The 6,245-nt window shown below is 42.4% G+C and overlaps 1 non-coding gene across 1 annotated transcript; it reads right to left on the bottom strand.

The window, feature by feature from the left end:
- Positions 1 to 342: 342 nt before the first annotated feature.
- On the bottom strand, positions 343 to 448 carry LOC141636015 (small nucleolar RNA R71). Its single transcript, XR_012540660.1, has one exon. It is a non-coding gene; the product is annotated as a small nucleolar RNA R71 (small nucleolar RNA).
- Between the last annotated feature and the right edge of the window lie 5,797 nt (positions 449 to 6,245).

Here is a 6,245-nt window from a genome sequence, read left to right as displayed (position 1 = left end):
TACAGCTGCGAATCTCTACAAAGGATTCGAACTACCTGGGGAGGCGAGAAAATTCGAGCCAAAGCCTTCCTATATTAACCTGGTTGAGAGAAACCGATTCGGGGAGTCGCAAATGAAGATGCGGCCAAGCACATGGAGATTTTTATTGATTATTGCTGCTCTATACCCCCGCCGGCCGGTGTGACCCAAGATCAGATCAAGGAGACCATGTTCATTTTCTCCCTTCGTGATGCTGCAAGGGAGTGGTATAGAGATCTGGACGGAGCCGCACATGGGATCACCGACTGGAATTCCTCAGCCCTGACATTCTATAAAAAGTACTTCTCTGCCTCGAAGACGAATGCCATTAGAGCTCAGATCACGAGCTTTAAACAAGGGCCAGATGAGAACTTCCATGAAGCATGGGTCCATTTCAAGAAATCGTGCGAACCATACCGCACCATGGGTTCAAAAAATGGAGCTTGTGCAATCGGTTCTATAATGGATCGTATGACGATCGAGGGCCATATTGGATGCCGCAACCAATGGCCGATTTGTTGAGAACATGGGAGAGACCAAGGGGTGGAAGATCATCGATGATCCGGCCACTCATAAGGTCAATATGGGAATTCGAGAGGAAACCGAGGAGAGAGTGCTTTGAATCTTCCTCTGTTCTTTGCACTAGAAGCCCTCACTGCAAGGTTTGACAAATATGAATTGGGAGGAGCTTCTAAAGGTGGGATGTACCAAGTAAATGCTTTGTTTCAGACGGTCCTTTCGTCTCAGTAGAAGATGTGGAGCCGAGAGACATGTCTCGAGAATTGTCCCGATCCTTTCGAGTCTTGTCTTTGCCTTTCAACACTATAGGCCGACAAACACGTACTATGAGCCGAATGTCCACCCCAACTTGAGGTGGAGTAGCCAGAATGTCCTAAATCCAACTCAACCTCCATAACAGCAGCAGCAGCAAGCTTATGTGCCCCCTCATCATAAGCAACAACAATACCAAAAACCTCCTTATGTGCCACAGCAGCAACAACAATACCATGGTTCTAATTTTGCTGAGTTTAAGAACTTGTTGCTGAAGGAGTCCCAAGCTAGAGAGGCCGGGATGAAGCTACTAGAGAGCGAAATTGCTCAATTGGCTAGTAAGAGTACCACTCGAGCTCCCGGACACTTACCCACTCAAACTGACCAAAAAGAGACCCTGAATGCCATCACTTTGAGGAGTGGGTCCACCCTGGAGGGGCTTGCTATGGTCGAGGATGCCCCCAAAAGAATGAGGCGGGCCGAGTCAAAACAAAGTCAGAACGAATAATTCAAAGAAAAAGGCGTCTACCGGGTATATCGATCGATCGATCGATATACCCGTCGATCGACGATATGCGGGTTACTGGAGCTTCGAATCGTACATCTCGGTCGATCGATGAGACCCCGATATTGAGAAATTTCGTCCTTCAATGCCCGATAATTTGAGAGACCATTTGTTCCGGGGTTCGACAACTCCGAAAGTGTTGGGGAAAGACCCGAGTGCTGATGGGTCCGTCCCGATTCCGAAGTTCGACCCAATGTCGGTCAATGGCTCACATTTGAGACGATCTGAGGAGGGTTCAAGCTTCAATAAGGAGAAGGAGGTGGACTTTCAGCCTAAGTCCACGGATGCCGGCGTGCGAGACTTAGAAGAAAGGGCTAAGGTACTTCTCTCAGCCCCATATCCAGAGCGACTAGTGCCAACAAAGGAACATGTATCTTTCAATAAATTTGAAAAGGTTATTCGTAGTTTGAATGTACAAGTTCCTTTCCTTGAGTTGGTTAATCAAGTGCCTGCCTACACTAAATTCATGAAACAACTCCTGTCTAAGAAAAAGTCACTTGAAAATGTGCACACTGTCGCATTAACCAAAGAGTCATGCTCTTATTTGTCTCATCTGCACCCCATAAGCTAGAGGACCCGGTAGCTTTTCTTCTTCCTTGCAATATAGGTACCTTCTCTATTGAGAAGGCATTATGTGACTTAGGAGCTAGTATAAGCGTCATGCCTTTGAGTCTAGCTAGGAAGCTCAAATTGACTAGGTTTGCAGTGACAGATATGACAGTACAGATGGCTGACCGATCTGCGGTCCAGCCAGTAGGAGTCTTGGAGGACATCCCTGTCCAAATAGGGAAGTTTTTCTTCCCCGTCGACTTCGTGGTACTTGACATGCCTGAGGATGCCCATATTCCCATTATTTTGGGTAGGCCATTTCTGCACACTGCTGGTGCAGGCATAGATGTCGGTCTAGGAACATTGACTTTTAAAGTGGGCAAGCATTCTATTGTTTTTGCCCAGCCATCTAAGAAAAAGGACCCCATGTGGCCTGTGACTTGTAACACGGTTTCTGACAAGAAATCGTACTTTGTGCTTCCCGATTCACCTATCTCTATTCCTGTTGTAACCCCTCCGCCCCAGATTGGGAGCAAATTGGAGGAAGATTTGTCTATTTCTCGATATTGCAGAGCTGGTTTGGGGAAGGAAGAACTGCAAGTCACTCCAGCCGCAAAGAAGCCAATCGTTTCACGAGGAGGTCTTGGTTGCCTTAGCTATGCCACTGATGAGGAAGTTGATGACAAGCCGGTCAAGGCAAGGGAGTCCGACTTGGACTGTGATGAGCAAGAAGAGGTCATTAATTGGGGAGATGATGAAAGTGTTGATCCGTTGAGCCATACGGACGTGGAGGCTAGGAAGGGTGCAGCTGATAAGATAAGCACCGTTGAGGCTACCTCTAGTAGCCAAAAGCCGACGAAGTGGGCCATTCCGTGGCCGTTCTTGATCAACTACTAGTTGATCACATGTTTTCCAAACTTTTTATTTGCTTTTGTTAGACACTTTTTATTGCTTTTGTGTGCGCGAAACTTCGCATTTTATTTTGCTTGCTTAGGATTCTATACGTTTGAGACTTTGCTTTGGGTTTTTGCGTAATTTTGGGCGCGTATTATTGTGCATTTGCAGGTTTTTAGACCTCTTTAGCTCAAGTAATTGAGCAAATACGAAGAAATAAGGAGTACAAAGAGATTTTTCAGTCGATCGATCGCTACATTGGTCGATCGACTGAGTTGCACTTTCCAGGAGCTACTGTTCCTGACACATTGGTCGATCGACTGCCGTTCTTAGTCGATCGACCAAGAACGCTGCTGTACCTGTTCACGACCTCTCCCCTGCTGTGTTTGGTCGATATGCGGACTTAAGGGAGTTTTCTACTTCACTTTACTTTCCGTCAAATTATTTATTTCTTCTAATTTTCTCATTTGTGCACATATTTACCGCTTCCAAATTGTCTTCTCGATTTTATGCGTGGGTTTTATTTGTCTTTTCAGGTACTTATTGGTAGCACTGCTGGCTACTGAAACCTCCTAGCTCACGCTGGTTTGGGGAGGTTTCCTTTTTGCTGCGCTTAAAGTCTTGTGAGTTCCCGATTTTCACTTCATGTCTTATTTCCTTCATTTTCTCGCAAATTCCCGTTTCTCTTTTATTTCATTACATGATTTTGCACAATGGGGACATTGTGTGATTTGGTTTGGGGAAGGGTTTTGCGTCGCATATCATTTGCTTGCATTCACGTTTACATTTTGTTTTGCGTTGCTTTTTCATTTCATATATATATACAAAATTCAAAAAAAATTGAATAATGTCAAAAAAATTCAATAAAATGCACGTTTATTTTAGCATATAGGTCGAGTCGGAACGGTAGTATTTCAAGGATGATATTGCATTTGCACCTGTTTTGCCTAAGCCTTGCTTGTTTAACATGTTATTAGTAGAATCGTAAATGCATACCCACGAGTTTTCGTTAATTATTTGCTGTACTTGGAGACTTGACTTTGAAAATTGGCAAACTACATCATATTTCTGAGATTTAGAGCCTATAACTGGTGACATCTATGACCAGTTATTTAGGAATGTGAGTAGTACTCCTTATAAGACATGTCATATCAATGTGCATAAATATGAACTTAATCGCAATACACTGTATGCATTCGGTCTGTGGTTAGTTGACACATGTGGTAGAGGTTTCCCTTTTCTCGTTTCACCTATAAGCTCCACACTGCCAAAAATATCCTTTTTGTCCTATTTACTACATCCTACACTTAGCCTGCCTTGGTCAAGCTAGTAGTCTAGTTCTTGGGATTGTTACTTAGTTTTTGGTAGTAAATGCTCTTATTGAGATTTAGTTGGGAAAATGAAGAAAAGAAAAGAAAAGAAAAAGAAGAAAAGAAAAGAAAAGAAAAAATGATTCGAAAAAGAAGATAAAAAGAGTTCTGTACTGTTCGTGCAGTCGATCGACTGCCCCTTTTGGTCGATCGACTGAGGTTCGAGAAAAAGAGAAAGAATCAATTCGCATGATTCAAAATCCTTATCTTTTGGCGATTTTTGCTCCCATGTATTATTCATATTTTATGGGGAGTTAGTTGATTACTTTTATACCTGGAGATTGTGAGATTTGTGCTTGCTATAACACCGTTTCATTTGTTTTTGAGCAAGAAGTTGGATGTTGCCATATGGTTCCGTTTCGGTACTAGCTTGATCACCTGTACCTCCACTTTTCCATAAATGTTTTGCCTCTTCTTACCCGTACCTCACATATCCACATACATACCTCGGCATGTGTCATGGTCTCTTGTTGGTTGGAATGCGTATATACGGTTGTAGAGATTGCTTTCATATTACATTGCAGGTATGTTCTTATAGGTCGTAGTTAGGTGAGTGTCACTACAAATGAATTCTTTCTATCTTTACATTATTCACCTGTGCTTATTTGAGTGATATGAGCGACCCGTGAGAGTCCAATTTGATAAGTCTCTACAGTTGACGGTTCAGTAGTTTTAACGACTCCATAACTCGTTTGCATGATTCATTTGCTAGTTGATTGTTGGTTGTGCATTAAATTGGTTTAGGCTTTACATGTTGCATTTCGCTCTGATATTGAACTCGTTCCATTAGGTCATTAGATCGAGTCTAGTTCTTGATTGGGGACAAGCAAGGGTTCGGTTTGGGGAAGTTTGATGCGTGTCTTTTATATGATGTTTTACATCCCATTTTACACGCATTTCAGAGCTCATTCATGTAGTTTATGCTACATTTCTCCCTATTTCCGTCTACTTCCGTATTTTTGTACATTATTGCAGAAATGTGAAGAATCCAGCGGAAATCGAGCTAAATCCGTCCCCGACTATCCTGCATTGCAATTGACGTGAAGTATTCACCCGAGGAACGAGCTTGGTGCGCATTTCAAGGCCCAAAAGACAAATCCACGAGATTTTAGAAGTTAAGTAGCAGCTCAACAGTCGATCGACCACTACCTTCAGTCGATCGACCAACATGCGGGTTCCAGAAGCTACTGTACACTGAGGATCAGTCGATCGACCACTACCATCAGTCGATCGAGCAATCTGCTATCCCAGACGAGAATTAAAAGACCGAGGAAGCGCAAGCCCATTATGTTTAGGTTTTGATAATAAGTTGTTACGTATGTTGGCTATATAACGTAACCTAGAACATCAGAATAAGTATTCAGTTTTGATTCCGAATTTTACCCAAGTTTTTACACAGTAATATTTAGTTTTATAATGAGGGTTTGGAATATTGATTAGCATTGGAATTTTCGTTCTTATTCTCAATCGTTCCTCTGCAATCTTGGTATTCTTCTGCCTTATTTCGATTTATCCTTATTTCATTGTTAGTATAGAATTGCTAGTTAGTATCCAAAGGCAATTATCGTTTATCGCTATTTGTTATTTGAATACTTTGACACGTCTGTCGCGTACCTGTCAAAAATAAAACCTAACGGTCTCAACTAAATATGTAGTAGAGGCAGTCGAGTATCGAATCCACAGGGAGGAATGTAACTACAGCTATCTATTTCTAATCCTAAGGTAACAATTGGGGTTGATTAATTTTTGGTTCTAAACTACGGAGTAAAAGGAAGAGAAATAAGGGCAGAGCAGTAAGGCAAGAAAATGATTTTAAACTATCAAATAGAGAGGGACATGTCGGGAATTCGGTTCACTACGGTAGTACAACAACTCGGCAGTAAATGACTCAGACGAACTAATGCGAGACGGATATTAGAAGGTCCTTTCGGTCCACTTCCCACCCTAAAATACCACTAACTTAACTTTCGTCCTCATTAGGGTAGTCTACTGTTTATAGCAGGCCTATTTAATCCAATCTTTCGATCCAGGGTTAATTGTAGCCGATTTAATAGGTGACATAGAAGCGTGCACTCAAC

The sequence above is a fragment of the Silene latifolia genome, chromosome Y (assembly GCF_048544455.1).
Source record: "Silene latifolia isolate original U9 population chromosome Y, ASM4854445v1, whole genome shotgun sequence".
NCBI classification, from domain to species: Eukaryota; Viridiplantae; Streptophyta; class Magnoliopsida; order Caryophyllales; family Caryophyllaceae; genus Silene; species Silene latifolia.
The sequence above is the reverse complement of the archived record's forward strand: the minus strand, read 5'-3'. Positions and strand labels throughout refer to the sequence as shown.